Source organism: Pituophis catenifer, unplaced genomic scaffold (genome assembly GCF_029215685.1).
Source record: "Pituophis catenifer annectens isolate HBS135680 unplaced genomic scaffold, rPitCat1.0.hap2 SCAF_7, whole genome shotgun sequence".
NCBI classification, from domain to species: Eukaryota; Metazoa; Chordata; class Lepidosauria; order Squamata; family Colubridae; genus Pituophis; species Pituophis catenifer.
Window position 1 is genome coordinate 64,571,417 of NW_027256887.1, and position 22,331 is coordinate 64,593,747.

General features: G+C 47.8%; 1 protein-coding gene across 6 annotated transcripts in view; it reads left to right on the forward strand.

Moving 5' to 3' along the window:
* RBFOX2 (RNA binding fox-1 homolog 2) overlaps positions 1–22,331 on the forward strand; it is a 221,536-nt gene that overhangs the window by 43,255 nt on the left and 155,950 nt on the right. The window lies entirely within an intron of this gene.

Genomic DNA, 22,331 nt, shown 5'->3' on the forward strand with positions numbered 1-22,331 from the left:
ATTGAGTTGGAAAAGTGGCAAAAGTTGTGGGAAAGAAATAGGAAATTAATACTGGCCACATAGTACAAGGAGAATTTATATAAAATGTTTTATAGGTGGCACCTTCCACCAGCAAGATTGGCTGAAATGTTTAGTAAAATGCTGTAAAAGCCCCAAAATGCTGGAAATGCAATCAAGTACCAGGCACATACTGCCACATGTGGTGGACATGCAAAAAAGTGAAAGAATTTTGGCGACAGATTCAGATGTGGTTAGAAAAAACAGTTGAACAAAGATTAAAATTTAAACAGAATTGTTTTTATTAGGAATCATAACAGAAGACTATAGTAAAGGGTCAACATATTTAATATTACACATCATAACAGCAGCGAGAATGGTATACACCCAACAATGGAAAAATGAAAATATACCTTTAGAAAGGGAGATAATAAAGAAAATACTGGATTGCGCAAAAATGGATAAATTGATGCTAGAATTAAAAAATAAAGGAGAGACAGAATATCATGATATATGGAATAGATTTTACCAATGGTTGGAAATGAGAAGCAGGAGTTGGAACAGGAATAACTAGGATTTGTAGACCCCGAATGCAGGGGTGAAATCTAAAACTTTTTGCTACCGGTTCTGTGGGCGTGGCTTAATTAGTGGGCGGGGCTTGGTGGTAAGGTGACTGGATGGGTGTGGCCAAGTCAATGTCACTTCTTTGCCCTTTTTTAACCTACAAAACACAACACAACACAACACAACTGGCTCACCCACAATGTAAAAGCAGCTGTGATAGACCCAAAATAGGAGCTCTGGTGGCTCAGCAGACTAAAGCACTGTTATTAACATCCACTTACATCTGCTGCCTGCAATTACTGCAAGTTCAAATCTCACCAGGCTCAAGCTTGACTCAACCTTCCATCCTTTCTAAGGTAGGTAAAATGAGGACCCAGATTATGGGGGCAATAAGATGACGTTATATAAATATACAAAAGTATGAAGGCTATTGCTTAACACATTGTAAGCCGCCCTGAGTCTCCAGAGAAGGGCGGCATATAAATCAATTTTTTTAAAAAAATGGCCCCTGCAACAAGCAGGAACCTCACACAGCCACAAAAAGCCCCCAAAAAACCAACTTTCACACTTTACACACACACAACACAACACAACACAACTGGCTCACCCACAATGTAAAAGCAGCTGTTCTAGACCCAAAATGGACCCTGCAACAAGCAGGAACCTCACACAGCCACAAAAAGCCCCCCAAAAAAATCAACTTTCACACTTCACACACAAAATTCCACATACAGCTTTGTGATATTTTGTGTGTTTGTGTAGTTAAAGTGAAACACTACAGAAACATACTAAATCTCAGAAAGCTGCACAAATATTATTTTATTTTATTTTATTTTATTTTTATATAAAAGCAGCTAAATTTAAAACTTCCTAAACTTTAAATGGCTAGGTCTAAAAAAAGAACAACTAAAAAACCCCCAATTAACTATTTTTTTTAAAGCTCCCAAAGGGGAAAAAAACTTACCCAATAGAACAGGGGTCTCCAACCTTGGCAACTTTAAGACTTGTGGACTTCAACTCCCAGAATTCCTCAGCCAGCTTTGCTGGGAGTTGAAGTCCACAAGTCTGAAAGTTGCCAAGGTTGGAGACCCCTGCAAGGCAGGCAGGAAGGCAGATAGAGCTGCTCACCGATAAGCTTGATTGCAGGCAGGGAGATTCAGTTGCTTGCTGATGCAATGGATTGCAGGTATTGCAGCAAGCGAAGCAAGGCAGACGTTGCGACCAGCAGCTAAGGTAAGCAAGTTGGAGGCTGGGGGTGGGGGGGAGGAGGGATTTTTGCTACCGGTTAGCAGGCAACTCAGCTGGAATCATCAGAGCTTGGCTCGTCAGAGCCATTTAAAAGAAAAAAAAGGCTCTGATGATCGCACGGTTCAGCTGGGCATAGGGGGTGCGGGCAGGGATTTTTGCTACCAGTTCTCTGAACTGCCCGCCGCCATCTCTACCTATTCGCTCGAGCGGTCCGAACTGGGAGCATTTCACCCCTGCCTGAATGTGATGTAATATATGTAAATATAAGTATATTAGGTAGAATAATTATATATAATTAGTAATGTATGAAGAGTACATATATTATTTGTTTCATATTTTAGTGTGTATGGCGGAGATAACGCCAGGATGGTCCCACTGTGTCCAATACTTTAATAAGAAATGAATAAATATTTTTTTAAAAAAATGTAATTATATTATATTATAATTAGAAAATATTATAATTAGAAAATATAATTATAATATATTCCTTATAGTTTATAGGGCTTTTAATGTAGTTCTCCCTATTTTTGTAAAGTGGTATTATTGTCTGACCTGAACTGGTTCTGGAATGCTTTTAGTTATAGTTGTACCAAACTTTTCGTCGGGCCCTGAAAACTCATTTATTTCACCTAGCCGAGCTGGCTTGATCCCATCCGTTTCGGTTTTAATTTGAAATTGATTTTAATTGGGTTGTTTTAAATTGTGGGCCGAAATTATTTAATTACCTTTTAAACTGTTTTTAAATTTTGTATGCTCTGTTTTATCTCGGCTGTTCACCGCCCTGAGTCCTGCTGGAGAAGGGCGGTATACAAATCAAATAATAAATAAATAAATAAATAAATAAATAAATAAAAAACCCAGAATTAACCTATTTTTTGAGTCCCAGAAATACCAGTAAAAGGAAAACCTCTCCCATTTTATAGACAAATAAGAGTAAAGTATTATGGGCTGCATTTTTAACCCTTTGGCTCCAGTAAATCTTGTGATTATTTATTAAAATCACTTAGTAAGAAATTGATTTTTATGTTCATAATAACCGCACACACCAAAGCATTTTTATTGATTGCATGCCATCAAGTTGGTGGTTTTTCTCAAGTTAAATAAAATGCCCGCTTCATGGAGAAAGCTGCAAAATAAGCTTAAGGACAGTGAAGGACTAGTTTGTAATTTTCAAGAGCCCCGTGGTAGAAACTTTTCTGTTAGTTTTTATGGCAAAATCCAAGCAGTGAGATACTTGTTCTTTAAATCATCCTAAGTAATTGTTCAGAGAGCAATTTTAACTCCCACTTTGTTAAAGGCTAGAGGCAGTTAGGATGTCTTGAACAGAATTTACATCAGTGAGCAGTGCTGCTCAAAGGATAGAATGATTTCATTCTCCTGGAAGATATCTCATTTTGCCACAGGAAAATCCCTTGCCATTGAGAGCCTCAGGAAGGAAAAAAATTAACTGCCTCACTCTAGGAGAGGAAAAGTAATGGCCTAGACATAGATAAGATGGTAGATCTGTCTAGTTGTTACTTTTTCTTGCCCCTGTTGTGGGGAGAAAATCATTCCCTAGATAAGGAATTTCCCTAAACCTCTGTAGGATTCAGTTGAAGCCATTTGTTCTGATTCCTGTAACACTTCAGAGCTCCAACTGGGAAGTGTTTTTCAAATATTTTCTATGCACACAGGTAGAAATGAAAGAAAATAACAGTTTGTCTCTGCAAACCCATGCAGAATTGGCAACATCAATACATTCTGAATAGTGGTGACTTGGCAACAAACTCCTGAATGTCAATGTCTCTAATTGATGAAAATGGCTTTTTTTTCTTAGCGCACCTGGTTCCATCACTAATTAACTATGTGAGGTTAATGGAGAGCGAGTTTGACATGATTTAGCTGAGAGCCTGGCTATTGTTGATAAGTCTGGCTTCCTATTTCCTATGTTGTTCATTTTACTTCTGCTTAGGAGATCATGCATATTTCCAACATAAAGAAAACTATGAACAGCATTGTAAACAGACATGGTGTATACAACCCCTTATTTAGAGTGGAGTGAGGTACTACAAGATGAAACAAGGAATTGCATATATAGTTCAAAATGTTCTGTGAAAGCAAATGACTTAAAACATTTTGATACACACAGTATTGGAACAAGAAGTATTTCATGAGGCAGTGTAACAAAAATGAAGAAATTTTAATGCTAACTACCAGGTTCAGCCTGTTTGGGCGAACTGGTAGTTAAATTTCTGCCCCCTCCCATTCCACCCCTTTCAGGAGTCCCCACGCGCCCCATTTTGGCTCCCAGGTAAGTGCAGGGAGGCCTCCTAGGCCCAAAACGGAGCATGTGGAGGGGCCGCACGCACCCTGTGGCCCATTTTGGCTCCCAGGCTTCAGGGAAGCCTCCTAGGCCCAAAATGGGGCATGGGGGGCACATTCCCCCCATGGCTCGGTTTTGCTCCCAGGGGGGTGCAGGAGGCTGAATGCTGCCTGTCACATACCCTGGCCACGCCCACCATGGCTACTCCCACTCAGCCAGTCATTAGAGCAGAGAACCGGTTGCTAAATTATTTGAATCCCACCACTGGCTAATCTGTACATGAAAGTCTGAAATTCTAATACATTGTCACAAAAGCAAACAATACTCAGTTATTTCTTAGTATTTTATTAATTTATTTATGAAATTTATATGGCCATTGCCACTTTAGATTATATTTATATATTTAGCCACTTTATATTGTATTTAAAATGCAAAAGATTACTTTTCTGTGTCCTTAGCTGATTCTGGTAGCTTACTTTCCTCAAAAGGAGAGAACTCTTGTAATTTGTTGCTTTCCTAGCTATGCTAGTTGTTGGAAGATTTTTTTTAAAAAAAATTCTCTCTCTGAAGTCTCTCTGATTTACACTCTTAAGTGTAAAACCACAAATTTTTCCACAGCCTCTTTTCCAAGACTTCATTAAAAAGGATTTGTGAATCTTTGTCATTCTAGAATACATAGAGGGAATTTACTAAGTATATGTAATTGTGTTTAATAAATTAACCCTATCTCCATTAAATATAATATACAATTACAGAGATAAAATATAACTGTAACCTCCCTGGAGTCAAGCAGAACTACTGGTAATTATATGGACATTTCCATACAATGTCTTTGCATCAATGTGTAGGAAACTTGCCACTGTTTTCTAGGATTTGTTTTTACTTCCCATTTTAGCCTACAAATTTAGGGTTTGTTGGTAGTCTTACCATTTGAAGCATGACATTATTAACAGAATTATTGATAGATTTGCTTCCTGGAAATTACACAAGGCTCTTTGTGAATCCATGAAAAACCTGCCTTCTGGATTCTCTGTAACAATCACTCTTGCTATAAATATATGTTATGTTTAAGCAACTTCCTGAATTATACACTGAAAATGTTTGCTGTCTATGAACAGTGGAAGAAACAAACAGTCAAAGTAAAGTTTGGTGCCTTACAGCTTTGAATCAAGCTCTGGGGTATTCCTAAAAATGCAGAATAAATGATTTAAAAGATAATAATGCTGAATATTTGTTCATCATCATCAAGGTGTTGGTTATTACCTTTAAAGTCCTATATGGCTCAAGGCCAGGTTATCTTCGAGACTGCCTTCTACCGCATAGCTCCCAGCAACCGGTAAGATCCCACAGAGTTGGTCTCCTCCGGGTCCCATCAGCTAAACAATGCCGGCTGGCGGGCCTGCGGGGGAGGGCCTTCTCTGTGGCTGCCCCAGCTCTCTGGAATCAGTTACCTCCTGAGGTCCGGACCACCCTCACCCTCTTGGCCTTCCGAAAAGCGGTGAAGACCTGGCTTTTCCAGCAGGCCTGAGGCCGTTGATCTCGCTGTTGCTCTTGTGAATGGGTTTTAATGTTTTAATTTTTAAATGTTTTTATAATGGTTTTTTTAAAATGCATTATAAGCTGCCTTGAGTCTCTGGAGAAAGGCGGCATATAAATTGAACTAATAAATAAATAAATAAATCATATTGGCTCACCACCTCAATTGAGTGTAGTCTGCTACAAAATTCACCAAGGTTGAACACTATGTATTTAGTTACCAACACATGGCAACTAGCCTTGCCCCGAAATCCTCAGAATTTGTTTATTATTTGTGTGACTTTATACTTCTTCAGTTGGTTTCATGTAGTCTCTCTTGTGTTTCTGCCATTATACTATGATCTGCTTTAGAACTGGCCAGTATTCTCTGAGAAAAAAAAAATTGCTATCCCTCACCCTTTCATGATATTTTCATTTGTTTTTGTGTAAAGGCAAAATATCTACATCCCCAAATTGCTTATTGTGTGTGAGTTTATGGCAACTTGAAGCAACTGGGATGATAAGGGAATGGTGGCAAGGTATGATAAAGTTGTTGGGTGCAGGAAAGAATGGGGAAATGATAACAGGACATGTGAGGAAGCAGGAATTTCCACCAGTGGGAAATTCTCTCTTCTGCACTTCAGAGGAAAAATTGCAGACATTTTTGGTAGCACATCCTGGACTAGGAGCTAATTATCCCAAGTTCCATGGCATCATAGAGACACAAGATTCTGGTGCTTTTTGTGCTAGGGAAAAAAGCCTGATCTAATTTATGGAAAAACAGGTGTTTACAATCCTATAAGAAATTTGTAAGTATCTATATATAAAATACAACAAGTTTCCTTTTTCATTGTAGTTGAACAATTCCATAGTAACAGTTCCATAGTAACACATGTTATTTTGAGTTTGGGCAGCTTGTAAATTTGACGCAGGAAACAATACCCTGCACTATAAATACATATTTAGTAGTGCGTCATTATTTTTGTAGAAAACAAGAAAAGAGAAAATGCAAATCAGGTGATACAGTTTACCTATTCTACTGACTGCTTTTGTGATGAGAGGAGAGGAAAGGAAAGCTCTCGTGACAATCCTTGGGAACCGAAGACCATTGAACTACTCCAAAGCAGCGCAGGGTGTGGTTCTCTTATAAAACTCTTTGTTTGAGCTGCAAGGAAAAGCTGCTTTCCAGGAGGGATGGAAAGGGTCAGACACTGTGCTCTTAAAAGAATTAGTGGTTTGGGGGAAGAGCCCAAAAAGCTGTTTGGTTTTTAACTGATTCCAGATGTTGTTGCTAGAGCACAAAGATTGCCAGTGTGTGTCTGGTGGTGCTGACTGAGTGGGCCTCTGGAGTGTTTCCTGTGCAGCCCACAATCAGAGACATTTAATCAAAGCCAGCCGTTGCTGCTGCAGCTCTCATGGAGCTTTCCTTCTTCCTGTTTGGAGGAATACAGTGCTAATTTCTCTACAGTGTTTTAGCTTTTCACCCTTTGTGTGTATGTGTGTTTTAACTCTTAAAATCTAAAAGCCCTTTATTAAAAATGTTAAAAGGACTATTATATATGAAGTAAAGTTGCATGCACATAAGCTATTTGGTCAGTGAGATGAGTCATTAAAATAAATCTAAAATCCCATATACCCTAGAAGCTGCTTATCTGTGACCAGCTGCCACGTAATTTTTAGAGGATTTTAAAGTGAAAGTCGTACAGGCAGGCCAGCCCCAATCGTATGGATCTTTTCTCATGAAATTTGCATTGTACCTTGACGGAGACATTTCTTGCAAGTGATTTGGGCACTTCTGTGTGATTTGTTTAGGTAAGCATTCTATAATGGATGGTAGCTGGTCATATGGCTCCTAGAAGATAGAAAAAAAAACCCCCTAAATTAATATTTTAAGTTAACCCAAGTCAGAAAATCTGTTAGTTGATAAGTGGAAAATATTCCTAATGGATTGTGAACATGATGGGGATCAGAAAAAACTTGGGTAATAGCATTGTTTGACTCCCATGCTTTAATGAAAGTTATCTTGCAAATATAGATTTACACTGTAATAATATTAAAATAAGCCCCCAAACTATGCTTGTTTATTTGCCTCATTTCCTAATATTTTTTTAATCTTACATCATCTTTCATCCTGCAGTTAACTTCTAATTTTGTGAATTTCGGCTTGTAGTTAATCTCCAGTCACAATAATCATTGCAGAGAATTCTGGGAGCTGAGTTCCAAAGATTGATATCTAGTTCATAAAGGCTGCCCACAATCAAAGGCCCCAAACCCTTGAAAGGTTTGGATGGGACCCCACTTTTTCTAGGAAAAGATTTCTCTTTGTATTCCATTCTTGCCAAAAGGAATAGCTTCAGGGTGGATTTGATTTAAATCGAGTTGATTTAAATCAACTCGATTTAAATCATAATTTTTAAAGAGCAACTGTCATCTCTGTCCCGCAGCGGCTCCTCCTCTGACCCAGTATTGATTCACAGACAGTCCCAATATTGCAGAATATACAGCCTCATGCTACATAACTAAGCTCCATTTCATGCTGAATAAACTAAATTATTAATGTATCTTAAACAAAAAACTATCTTTAGATTTTTACTCCAAAAGCATTTTATTAAAATAAATTTGATAAAAAATAAAAAAAAATCTGATTTAAATAAAAAAAATCCAATTATTTGATTTTTTTAAAATGATTTTTATCCACCCTGAATAGCTTGCTTTTTAGTATTAGTAATGTGCCAAACCTCTGTTTACTTAATTGGATGAGAAAGTGCCATATTCTGGCAAATAGGTTGAATTGGTGGGGATGCCAAAGATGACTTCAGGGTTACGTTCAGGAAAGTTACAATTAGTAATTGGTTTGGGGAAATTAACTCCCCATTTTCTTTTAAATTTAAGAAAGTGTAGGATGTGAGATTTTCATATATGCTTGATTAAATATTTTCTCCTCCTTTCTTTCCATTTTTTTTAAAAAAAACTAAAGTACAAACATACATACAAGTGTTGTGTATAGGCTCAAAAGAAAAAATATGATCTTGGGAATCTGTGAGCACATACGTAGCATCATCTGGAATATGTTAGTATAACTCTATGCTACTGGGCTCGTGGTGATGTGCAATAGCAGAAAGCATACTTTGAAGAATTATTTTACATTTGCTGCAAATTATTCACATTCCCAGTCAACATAGGATTGTCTATGTACAAAATTTTATGTACATTCATATCCCCACATAAATGCATCTGTAATATCATACAGGCATTTTCTATACATTTATTCATAGAATATGTTCATTAAACAACTGAAGGGATTCTACATACTTTACCTACCTGTCTTATTCCCCGCTCAGTGCTGAACCATTTGCTAAGCACTATGTTTATTCTGTCATGTGTTCTCCATTGTGGGTGGAGACAGCAGCCAGGATGGGTGTGGTCATCTGTTAGGCCGATAGACTGAGCCCATCAAATTTGCCAAGTCCCGCCCTTGTTACCGGGCAAACCCAGCTTTTGGCTCAGTCTGTCAGCCTAGACAGGCATGTGGGACTGATCCTCTTGATCATTTCTTTCCTTCCTGGCTGTTTTCTTGCCTTTCTGAAGGAGATTTTCGATTGCGTTTATTGGTTTGACTCGGATTGTGACTTGGACTTCTTTGGACTACGATTTCAACACTTCTGTAAGCTAAGGGACAGGTCGTTTCTCCCATTCCCCGGTTGCTGGCCTTGCTGGTGGCTTGGGGGGGGGGAAATTTTTCCCTTCCTTTTCGTTTAAATTTGGGGAATCCCTGGGACCTCCATGGAGTGTCCGCGCTCCCTTTACGCCCACGCCTGGCCGTTTCGGGTCTCCAGAGCCTTTCTAGACGTTTGTGGAGCTTCACGCCCCCTCCCGATTCTCCCGACGGCCATTTTGAATTTCAAAGTGCCCCGTTTTTTTCTCTTTGCCGTTTGGATTGGGCCGGCAGCCTCGGTTGCTTTCTGGCGGAGTTGAACGCTCCCTACGGCATCGAGGGAAGCGGCAAGACCCTTCCCTTTGACCACTGGCCGCCCTTATTACTGGAGCTTGTTTTGGGGCTTTATTTCGCAGCGCAAGACAGCTGGTGGGGTCCATCGGCTTTGGCGCCATTCCCTCCTGAGTCGCTGGTGCGGCGGAGGCCCTTTCTGGCGCGAAAAACCTACTCACCAATTTAAAGAGGCGGCACGCTTTTTCTTGTTACACTGTGCATTTATTCTTAATTAAATTTAATTCGCCTGGCCTTACTTTGGGAGTTGCATTCTGGTGGAGCTTCACGCCCCCCCCTCACCTCCTCCCCCTGGCTGGCCAATTATTGTCTGGGCTAAGGTGCGCTCTGAAGTGGGGCTTTCGCGCCCCCCCTCCCGCCCCTTGTCTCCTTTTACGACCAATTATTGGGGCTTCCTGCGCGTCCCTAGTGCAATCAGGGCTTGCTGGTTCATTGCAGGTGGAGTTCTTTCTACGCTCCCAAGAGTTATATTCTGGAGTTAATCCAAACATTCCTTATCTGCGGTCTCCTTATTAAAACATAAGACCAGGCGTGGGTCAGTTTCTTCCTGTGCACAGCCCTTGGCACTATCTAGTTGTATATAACATTGACTTTCTGTCACCATGCCTAAAGCTTCCCACAAATCCAAGCATGGTCGCAAAGCGGGGAGTTCTGACTCTCACCATCATCGTGGGGACTCCCCTACAGCTAGAGGCACCACCTCGGGATCTTCTTCCAGGCGGGATCCTCCTGACCCTCCTCGCCCTCGCAGCAAGGCGGCTACTTATCTTCTACCTTCTCGGGCGGAAGCTCGCAGGGACAAGGTCCTTCAAAAGATTTGCGCCAAGGCCAGTGGTGTTCAGTTGGCAGACAAGGAGGTTTCATCCGTTTCGCCTCGCACTTCTGTCGGACGTGATTCTGGTGCACAAGGGGACCATCTCTCCCTTCAGGACTGCCCTGCGGTCATTGAGACAACCAATCTGTGGGGCGCTTCTGCGGCTCCTACTGCAGCCCCCTCAACGGAATCACACCCAGTTCCACCTCCTGGGGAAGCTGTGCCTTCTGGGATGCAACATCATTCCTTTCCGTCCCCAGAACAGATACAGCAAATGATTGCTGCAGCGGTTCAAAAGTCGTTGGCATCGCATTTTCAGCCCTCTAGTAGGGCCGGTTCGGTACATTCAATCATCTCTCCTCCTAGGGAGGATAGGGATCAAGATGATGCGTTGTCTATCGATGCTCCGGACTCTCCTGTTTCTTCTATGGCAAGCAGGTCTCCTTCCCATGTGACTGAAGAACATCACGACCTAGAGCTTTCAGAGGATGATGACCTTCCTCCCGAGCAGCCCGCCTTTACGGGCCTCTTTCCCCAGGCTTTGTTTAAATCCCTATTGCATAAGGCCATTGCTACGGCCCAGCTTGGCTCTCCTTCACCGTTGCCAGTCTCTTCTACGGCTCCCAAGAGCACCTTGAGTCCTCTCTTCGCCGAACCATCCAGGACTGTGGATACCATCCCTACTCCCCCCTTGTTTCTTGATGTTATTAAGAAACAGTGGTCTACGCCGGCTGCTGCTCCGTCGCCTACAACAGCGGATCGTCGGAACTTCAGTATTGCTCCGGACCTGGATTCGCTTCTTCAGCTTCCGTCTGTGGACGCACCCGTAGCTGCCCTCCTTCCTCACTCGGCGGTTCCTGGGGACCCTGAGGAAGGGCTTCGTCCGGAGGAGCGTCGCGCTGAACACGTGTTACAACGAGCACACCAAAGCGCCTCATGGGCCATTCGAGCAGCTTCTACGGCCTCCTTTTTTAATCGGACAACTCTTTTATGGCTTCATCAATTGCAAGAGTCGTTGTCTACAGAGGACGTCCGGGTGCGACAAGATCTAAGCAAGATTATTGCCGCCACACAGTTTTCAGCGGACGCGACCTTGAACGCTGCTCGTTTTTCAGCCAAGTCTCTAGCTTCGGCAGTTACCGCACGTCGTTTGGTCTGGCTACGCTACTGGCAGGCCGACGCCAGGCATAAATGGTGCCTGGCGTCTGTCCCTTTCGCGGGTTCCAAATTGTTTGGAGACTCTCTCGATCCTTTCCTCTCTGAGACAAAGGACAAGAAGAAATTCCTTCCGGTTGTTTTCCGTAGGGGGGATTCCAGGTTTCGCCCATATCCGTCTCGCCCCCTATCTCGCCCGTATGAGGGTCCGTCCCTTTCCTCTTCCTTCCCTAGGTCGCAGGGGAACTTTCAGCCTAGACAACGGGGCGGCCAGGACAGACCTTCCAGAGGTAGGACTTTTGCGCCCAAACGGCCCTTTCGAGGGGGAGGAGGTCGTTTCTCCGGTCGCTGTCGTTAAGTGCATCCCGGATCCTCCCATAGGGGGCAGATTGGCTTGTTTTGTCCCCGCTTGGGAAGGTTCCACATCGGATAAATGGGTTTTGGCCACCTTACGATCCGGGTTGGCCATTGAGTTTCTCTCCTCTCCCCCGAGGACCTTTGTCTGCTGTCCGCTTTCTACTGATATACGGAAACGGTCCCTTATGGATTTGGCGGTTCAGCACCTCCTTTCAATTAGGGCTATTCAACCAGTGCCCGTTTTGGAGCGGGGCACTGGGTTCTACTCTCGTGTTTTCCTTGTTCCCAAGTCCTCGGGGGGGTGGAGACCCATTCTGGACCTCAAACGGCTCAACCGGTACGTCCTGTACCGGAAGTTTAAGATGCACTCTCTTAGATCTATTTTGGACGGCGTCAGGAGGGGCGATCTCCTCTCTTCCATAGACCTCACCGAGGCCTATCTCCACATCCCCATTCTCCCTTCCCATAGGAAGTTCCTTAGATTCTGTTACGGGGGCCACCATTATCAGTATCGGGCCATGCCCTTTGGCCTGTCCTCGGCCCCCCGTACTTTCACCAAGGTGCTGGCTGCCCTAGCAGCTTCCCTTAGGGCTCGGTCTATTCGTCTACAATGTTATCTTGACAACATCCTGATTTTGTCCCATACTCCTCAACAAGCTGTTTCTGACTTACAATTCACTCTCCATTCCCTTGCCTCCCACGGTTTTTTTAATTAACAGGGAAAAGAGCCAGTTAGTCCCTTCCACTAGTTTGGTTCACTTAGGGGCCCTGATAGATTCTGTAACAGGAAGAGTCTTCCTCTCGAACGAAAGGCAGGAGAGTTTGAGATCCCTTGTCTCCACGGTTGTACGGACTCCTTCTACCTCTCCCCTAATCCTGTCCCAACTCCTGGGCAAGATGATTTCCGCCATTTCCATAGTCCCTTGGGCCCAATTGCACTCTAGGGAACTTCAATTGTTCCTGCTACCTCTGCAGAAGGCGGGTAGGGGTACTTCTCCCGTGAAGGTTTCTGTCCCTAGGAAGGTGATTAGGTCTCTAAGGTGGTGGCGGTCTCCAGCACTTTCCCGAGGTTGTTTTTTCTTTGATCCACAGAGAGTGGTGGTGACAACGGACGCCAGTCTCCAGGGTTGGGGGGCTCATTGTCGGGGTCACCTGACCCAGGGCGTCTGGACATCCGCCTAGTCCCGTCATTCCATCAACTGGCTGGAACTGCGGGCGATCTTCCTGGCACTTCGGGCCTTTCATCGTCTCGTCTCCAACTCACACGTCTTGGTCCTCACGGACAACATCACAGCGAAGGCCCATGTCAACCGCCAGGGAGGCACGCGGTCTCTCTCTCTGATGTCGGAGGCGTTACGGTTGGGACTCTGGTCGGAGATCCATCTGGCCTCGTTACGGGCAGAACACATCTCCGGTGTCACCAATCTGCAAGCCGACTGGCTCAGCCGTCGTCATCTAGATCATGCAGAGTGGCGTCTCAACCCTCGTCTCTTCCGACAGATCACGACTCGTTTCGGGGTGCCGGTGCTCGACCTATTTGCCACGTCGGACAATGCTCAGCTGCCACGTTTCATCTCACGATTCCCGTCGCCTCAGGCAGAGGCCGTCGATGCTCTCCGCTCCCCGTGGCCACCCGGGCTCCTATATGCCTTTCCGCCGATCTCCCTGATTCCCCGGGTGATTCGCAAGTTGCTGGTGGAACAGGCGGAGATCATTCTTGTGGCCCCACATTGGCCGCGCAGACCTTGGTTTGCGGACCTAGTGTCTTTGTCGATAACCCAGCCGTGGCAGTTACCTCAGCCACAGGACGCTCTAACCCAAGGAACCTTGACTCATCCAGACTTACCGTGGCTCCGTCTGACCGCTTGGCGCTTGAGCGGTATACACTTGGGGAGGTCAACATCCCTCCTGACGTGATCTCCGTCATTCAGGCTTCGAGAAGGCCGTCTACGGACCGGATTTATTCGGCCACTTGGAAGTCCTTTTGTGCCTGGTGTGATAAAGCGGGGGTTCCTCCCCTACAGGCCTCAATAGTCAATATTTTAGTTTTCTTACGGGAAGGCCTTCGCAAAGGATTGTCTCCCAACACGTTACGAAGACAGGTGGCGGCGATCTCATCGGTCCTTACCTTTGGTTCCTTGTCCTCTTTGACACAGCACCCTTTAATCCATCGATTTCTACGAGGGGCTACAAATCTCTGCCCTCCGGTGTTGCACAGGTACCCCACTTGGGATCTCTCCGTCGTCCTTAATTCCCTTACTTCAGCCCCATACGAGCCTTTGCGCACGACTAGCCTTCGTCTTTTGACCTGCAAGGTTTCATTTTTGGTTGCTATCACCTCGGCCCGACGCATTTCCGAACTGGCTGCCCTCTCAATCCGGGAGGACCTCTGTGTGTTCCATACCGACCGTGTGGTTCTCCGTCTGGACCCAACCTTTGTACCTAAAGTTAATACCACCTTTCATCGCATGCAGGAACTTATCCTGCCCAACTTTTGTCCTCGTCCAGCCCACAGGTTGGAACGACGGTGGCACCTTTTGGATGTTCGTCGGGCTCTGCGGATCTACATTAAGCGGACAGCGGATTTCCGCAAGACGGAGTCCCTCTTTGTCTCCTTTCTACTGGTATCCTTGGGCGGCAAGGTCTCTTCATCGACTATTGGTCGTTGGATTCGCCAGACGATAGCCAAGGCATACGAATTACGCTCTCTACCGAGGCCTCCTCGACTGACGGCGCATTCTACCCGAAGCGCCGCTACTTCGGCTGCCTGGGCAACTCAGGCTTCATTGCTTGAAATATGCAGGGCGGCCACGTGGACTTCGCCTTCTCCGTTCATTCAACACTACAAACTTGACAAATTTGCCTCGGCAGATGCCTCCTTTGGTCGCAGAGTGTTGCAGAGAGTTTTTTCCGGGGAGGGTAATGCGGACCAGACTGGTCCCACCCGTTTGTAGGGACGTGAATCTTTGGTATGTCCCATCCTGGCTGCTGTCTCCACCCACAATGGAGAAGGGGCGTTGGTCTTACCTGAGACGCACCTTCTCGTTGGGTGGAGACAGCAGCCAGACCCTCCCTCTCTTTCGCCAGTCTGGCCCTTTTTGATTTCTTACCTGTCTCTCCTCTTTAACTTGTTCTTGGTGTCCCACACGCCGAGCCTGTCTTCTTGCCCTCGCCAAAAGCTGGGTTTGCCCGGTAACAAGGGCGGGACTTGGCAAATTTGATGGGCTCAGTCTATCGGCCTAACAGATGACCACACCCATCCTGGCTGCTGTCTCCACCCAACGAGAAGGTGCGTCTCAGGTAAGACCAACGCCCCTTTTACTTTCATCATAAAACTGTTATTTTCCAGAACGCTGCTACTACACTCCAGCATTGGGAAAATCCTCTTATCTGACAGCAACTGAGAGAACTTTTTTTCACTTATCTTCCACTCTGTGCTCTCTCCACGCCCCCTTTTGCACCCGAATCCCCAGTCTTTCTCTCAGTTGCTGACACACTGGGAGGATTTTCTCTGTGCTCTGAGTGTTGCGTTAGGCCTTTTTGGTTATTTTTGATTAGCCCCCTTTTTTTATTTTTACTTCTCCTTTTTTCGGTTGAGTTAGTTTCTTTGATTCCTGGAGTCAGTCAGCTGATTGCCGGTTTCGTGCCCAGGGAACTGGGTCGTGCCGGCTTTAGCGCATCTGCGCTTGCTGCTGCCGGCTTCTGTCCCTGCGGGGTGGATCCGGTAAGGTATTTCTATCGCCGGGGAGATCGGGGCTGAGCGGATCGATCCCCGACTCCCGTGTGGAACAGCGAGCCGGAACGGAGGTATTTCAAGGGTGGCTACCGGCTCGCTGTGTTTCGTGGCGTAATTCTCCAGCGGCCGTCCCGTCAGGCTTCTGCGGGCGGCGCTGTGACTGGCGGCGGTTCTCTAAGGCCTCGAGGATACAGCCGTAAGTGATCGCTGGGGGGGGGTGTGGCGTGGCTGTCGGGGCTCGCTACCCTCCCGTCATACCTCAGCCGCCCGGTTTCCAGCCCTGATTGGCGTCCGCATGTGAGCGGCGCCAAGGGGAAAGCGCTCCGCCATCCTCCAAAGCTCGGGCGGGCCGTCATTTTACAACTACGCCACCAACTTGCGGCCGCCATTTTGAAGCATTAGGGCGGCCGCCATTTTGAAATCTCCTCGTGGCAGCGCGGACCCTAATTAGAGGGCCGCAGCCTTACTCCGAGGGCTGGCTGGCTGAGCCTCTGTCCCGTGCTGGGCATTGACTCGGAGAAGGAAAGGGGGGGGAGCGTTGCCAGTTTATCGCTCACCCCTTTGTTTGCAGCCTCTAGTGGACGGCTTTCCCTCTACCTGGGCAGAGACAGGGGTGCCCTTGTGATTAGCGTGGCAGGAGTGCCAGCTCTGCTTGTTGGGGCATAGTGCATTGCCCAGGGCAGTAACCAGAATATTAATTCATCTGTCTTTAATCAATTAAGCAATCACTCAATTAATTATTCTCAAGCGGATATCTATTAATTACGCAATCAAAGCAGCCAGTCATTCATTCAACCAATTAATTAATCAAACAAGCATTCATCCAATCAATTAATCAATTAATCAAGTAAAGTGATTTCTGTCAATCAATCAATCATTTATTATTACAACTTCATCTGTCAATCAACTGTTTAATAATTCTATTCTGCTTGGGGCATTCTCACCATGGCGGACTGCTCGTTCTCCTCAGACAGTGATCAGGAGGTCAGTCCTGTCAGATCTAAGTCCCGCAAGAGACAATCGGGCAAACGCTCTGCGTCTGGCGGTCACAAGTCCCGCCACTCTAAGACCTCCTCTGCCGCTGATAAGGATGCTCTCAGGCGTCATAAGGCTTTGGAGAAACGATGCGAGAAGGCCAAGCAGGCGTCAGCTTCTTTAGTCCGTGATGATGCGGGATCCGCCCAACAGTCTGTTCCTGTTCCTGACCTTTCGGAGCAGAGAGTGGTCCAATCCGGTTCCTTGGCTTGGCAGAAGGGCGTGTCCCAGTCGATGCCTGATGTTTCCTCAGCGGGGTTGGAGGCCTTTCCGCCCCCTCGGCGCCAACCTTCGGCCACTTTCACACCTACAGCAGCGGGACTCCGTGAGGTGGACAATCCTCCGCCTCCGTCTCAGTTCGACTTCCAGACGATGTTATCAACAGCGTTGGCCTCTATTATGGCGGCCGGAGCGCAGACTGCGGCCCGGACATCGGCGGCGGGGACTTCAAGCACGTTGGCCTCTTCAAGTTCTCGCAGGGCTCGATCCCCCTCGCCTCGTGAGTCTGTTTCGTCTGAGGACTCGTGCCATGACGAGGAGGGCCCCGACGACCTCGAATTCTCTGAGGATGAAGGTCTGGTGCCTGACACTCCAGCCTTCACGGGCTTGTTTCGTCCCTCACTATTTAAGTCCCTCCTTCACAAGGCTCGCTTGACTACTAATTTGGGTTCGGTGGGAGCACAACCACCGACAACCCCGTCTGAGACCGGGCCTCATGATGCCCTGTTTAAGCAAGTCAAGCAGGAGAAGGACTTTATTCCGTGCCCCCAACTGTTCGCGGATGTTCTACAAGCGCCTTGGGCCCAACCAGGGTCGTCCACTGCGCCAAGCAATTTAGATAAGAAACTGTTCTGTGCGGCGCCCGAACTTGAAGCCATGTTGGATGTGCCCACAGTGGATGCACCGGTGGCGTCTCTCACTTCGCATTCGATGGTCTCATCTGATCCGCTGGAGGGGCTCAAGTCGGAGGACAGGCGCACTGAATTGGCCTTTCGTAGGTCTCATCAAGCCGTGGCCTGGACTGTTAGAACTGCCACGGCTACTTCATTCTTCAATAGGGCCTCTTTGATCTGGTTGCGCCAACTTCAGGAACGGCTCCCTCCAGAGGATACCCGCTTACGCCACGATATTAACAAGATTATTGCAGCCACAGAGTATTCGGCAGATGCTTCGTTGAACTCTGTCAAGTTTGCATCGCGGGCGTTAGCGACTTCTGTCACATCGCGACGCCTTTTCTGGCTACGGCCGTGGAAAGCTGATGTGAAAACCAAATGGAAGTTGGCGGCGGCCCCGAATAAAGCCCCGAACCTGTTTGGCACGGCATTGGAGCCGATTCTCGTGGAGGACAAAGACAAATGCAAAATTATGCCCTCGTCCTTTCGCAGACAAGACAGGCGTTACACTCCTTACACGCAACGTCAGCCATTTCGTTCCTACTCGGGGCAGGGAGGCCCCTCGACTTACCGGCAGTCGTTCCAGACTCCAGAACGCTTCTCTGACAGACAGCGTTTCAGAGAGCGTGGCAGGTCACAGTCCTCCTCCAAGCGCCCCTATCGTGGGTCCACTTCTAGGCCCTTCAGACGGGGCAAATGACTCACCGACTCCGGGGCCAGTGGGAGGACGTCTCCGGGCATTTCGTCATCGGTGGGCCCGGTCCACTCCGGACGAGTGGGTGCGTCGCACTATTTCGGAGGGCCTCGCAATCGAATTCACGGATCGGCCCCCACGACGGTTCATCCAGTGCCCAGTTCCACTGTCCACAGACTCTCGCAGCCTGATGGTGAAAGAGATAGCACACCTGCTGGAGATCCGCGCGATAGAACCAGTTCCGTTGGACCAGCAGGGGACCGGCTTCTATTTGATACTGTTTTTGGTTCCCAAAAGTTCGGGAGGGGTCAGAGGCATTCTCAACCTCAAGGAGTTGAACCGGGCGGTACGTTACCGTCGTTTCAAGATGCATTCTCTTCGGTCCATTTTGGCTTCTATTCGCCAAGGGGACCTGATGCAGTCGGTGGATTTGCGAGAGGCTTACCTGCATGTTCCAGTGCTTCCTTCGCATCGGCAGTTTCTGCGATTCGAGTATGCGGGCAGGCATTACCAGTACTGTGCGATGCCGTTCGGTCTTTCCTCGGCTCCCAGGACTTTCACCAAGCTGGTGGCGGTAGTGGCCGCGTCTCTCAGTACCGTTCCGGTGAGGGTGTTATTTATTTATTTATTTATTTATTTATTTAATTTGTATACCGCCCTTCTCCCAGAAGGGACTCAGGGCGGTGAACAGCCAAAATTAAAAAACATACAAATGCAAAAGTTAAGATAATTAAAAGAATTAAATCATTGGCTACCCAAATTTAAAACCCCAAATCCATAAAATTTAAAATCCCAATTAAAAACCATTTAGGCTAGGCCGGCTTGATGAAATAAAAACGTCTTCAGGGCTTTACGGAAGGTCCGGAGGTCCGGGATCAATCATATTCCAGGAGGCAGCTCATTCCACAGGGCGGGTGCCCCCACAGAGAAGGCTCGCCCCCTGGGGGCCGCCAGCCGACATTGCCTGACCGACGGCACCCCGAGGAGGCCCTCTCTATGAGAGCATATTGGCCGGTGGGAGGTTATCGGTAGCAGCAGGCGGTCTCGCAAATACCCTGGCCCTAAGCCATGGAGCGCTTTAAAGATGAGAACCAACACCTTAAAGCGCACCCGGAAGACCACCGGGAGCCAATGCAGCTCGCGCAGGAGAGGTGTTACGTGGGAGCGCCACGTCGCTCCCATAATCACCCGCGCGGCCGCATTCTGCACCAGCTGGAGCCTCCGGGTGCTCCTCAGGGGGAGCCCCATGTAGAGAGCGTTACAGTAGTCCAGGCGTGACGTAACCAAGGCATGAGTGACTGTGCACAAGGAGTCCCGATCCAGAAAGGGGCGCAACTGGCGTATCAGGCGAACCTGATAAAAAGCCCCCCTGGCCACGGCCGTCATATGCTCTTCTAAAGACAGCCGTGTGTCCAGGAGGACGCCCAAGTTGCGAGCCCCCTCTGTGGGGGTCAGTGACTCGCCCCCAATAGCCAGAGATGGCACCAGCTGGCTATACCGGGACGCCGGCATCCACAGCCACTCGGTCTTGGAAGGGTTAAGCCGAAGCCTGTTCCTGTTATGTTACCTGGACGACATTCTAATCCTGTCCTCGTCCAGGGCACAAGCGGCGCAAGACAGGGTCAGGGTGCTTTCGGCCTTCCGAGAGCACGGATTCTCCATCAACTTGGACAAGAGCCAGCTCGTCCCCACGACCGCGATTCTACACCTCGGGACCCTGATAGACTCCGAGAAGGGTCAGGTTTTCCTGTCTTCAGAGCGGGCGAAAAACATCAAATCGCTTGTGGGCCAAGTACTGACCCGGAGGAAGGCTCCTCTATTGACCCTGTCACGTTTGTTGGGGAAGATGGTCTCGTGCTTCCGCATTGTTCCGTGGGCACGCAGACATTCTCGTCCACTGCAATGGCTTCTTCTTCCGTTCCAGAGAACAGGCAGTTCCAACTCCACAAGGACAGTGTTCGTGCCTCCGCGAGTCAGACTGTCACTGAGTTGGTGGAAGTCGTCGGCCATCCTGCAAGGTTGCAGTTTCCTGGAACTAGACCGGGTCGTGATCACCACCGATGCCAGTCTCCATGGCTGGGGAGCTCACCTGGGGGCCCAGGTGGGCCAAGGACAATGGTCTCCAGAGGAACGTGCACAGAGCATCAACCTATTGGAACTTCGAGCCATTCGCCTCGCCCTTCTGCATTTCCGGACGCTGGTTTGGGGTCGTCATGTCCTGATTCTCACGGACAATACATCTGCCAAAGCGCACATAAACCGGGAAGGGGGGACGAAGTCACAGACGTTGATGCTCGAGTCGACACGTCTGTTCAACTGGGCGGAGAGGAATCTGGAGTCCATCCTCGCAGACCACATTTCCGGGAAAGCCAACACACGAGCGGATTGGCTCTGCAGGGAAGTGATAGACCAGGCCGAATGGCAGCTGCTTCCCAGTCTATTTCAGGAGATTTGTCTTCGCTTCGGACGGCCTCTAGTGGACTTGTTCGCCAGTCCGACCAACGCCCAGCTTTCCCGGTTCATCACTCGGTATCCGACTCCAGCGGCAGAGGACACAAACGCTCTGCGGTGTCGTTGGCCAGCGGGTCTACTGTATGCCTTCCCGCCCGTCACACTGATTCAGCAGGTGGTTCGCAAGATGATAGCGGAGAAGGCGGAGATGTTACTGGTAGCTCCACATTGGCCCCGCAGGCCGTGGTTCGCGGATCTGGTGGAGTTTTCGGTGACGGACCCGTGGGTGATTCCTCCACATCGGATCATGCTGTGTCAGGGGGCCATTCGTCATCCCGAGCCCCAGTGGCTGCAGTTGGCCGTCTGGCATTTGAGCGCGTCATCTTGAAGAAAGGCCGTTTGCCGGATACGGTGATTGGTACGATTCAGTCGGCCCGTCGACCATCCACGATGAGGATCTACGAAGCCTCGTGGAGAGCCTTTTGCCGTTGGTGTGCGACTGCTCATGTGGATCCTACATCTGCAACGGTTCAGGATGTACTCATTTTTCTACAGGCGGGTTTGGAACGGGGTTTGTCTCCCGCCACTCTCAGGCGCCAGGTCGCGGCCCTGGCCACTGTGTTATCCTGTCCACCGTATACTTCCTTGGCTCATCACCCGTGGGTGAAGGGATTCCTTCATGGAGCTACGAACCTGAGACCGCCTACGGTTCATCGTTATCCCTCTTGGGATTTGTCTTTAGTTTTGCAGGCTCTCACCTTGTCTCCGTTTGAGCCGCTGGGTTCCACTTCACTTAAGTTTCTGTCATTTAAAGTTGCTTTTCTCCTGGCGATCACATCGGCTAGACGCATTTCTGAGCTTGCTGCTTTATCTGTCAGGAAGGACTTGTGCATTTTTCATGCTAATACTGTGGTCCTGCGGATGGATCCTGCGTTTTTGCCCAAAGTTAATTCGTGGTTTCACCGGGCGCAGGAATTAGTGCTTCCGGATTTCTGTCCGTCGCCAAGACATCATCGAGAGGTTCTTTGGCACACTCTGGATGTGCGCAGGGCGTTGAGACGTTACATGCGTAGGACGGCCGAGTTTCGGAAGACGGAAGCCCTGTTTGTTTCGTTCCATCCTGCATCCATGGGTCAGAAAGTGTCGTCGACCACAATTGGTCGTTGGGTTAAGGCCTGTATTGCTGCTGCTTATGAGAATCAGCGTCGTCCTGTTCCTGGGAACATTTTGCCTCATTCTACGCGGAGTGCGGCTACTTCAGCAGCCTGGGCTACCCAGGCTTCTGTGTTGGACATCTGTAGGGCGGCTACTTGGACTTCTTTGTCGCCTTTCATAAGACATTACCGGATTGATGCCTATGCTTCGGCTGAGGCGTCTTTTGGGCGACGAGTTTTGCAGGCAGTGGTGTCTGGGTCTTCTGAGTTGGATAGTGTTTTGCCCGGCCCTGAAAGTTAGGCTTGGGTATGTCCCAATGCTGGAGTGTAGTAGCAGCGTTCTGGAAAATGGACATTGACTTACCTGAATGTCCTTTTTCGGAACGCTGCGTATACACTCCATTTCCCTC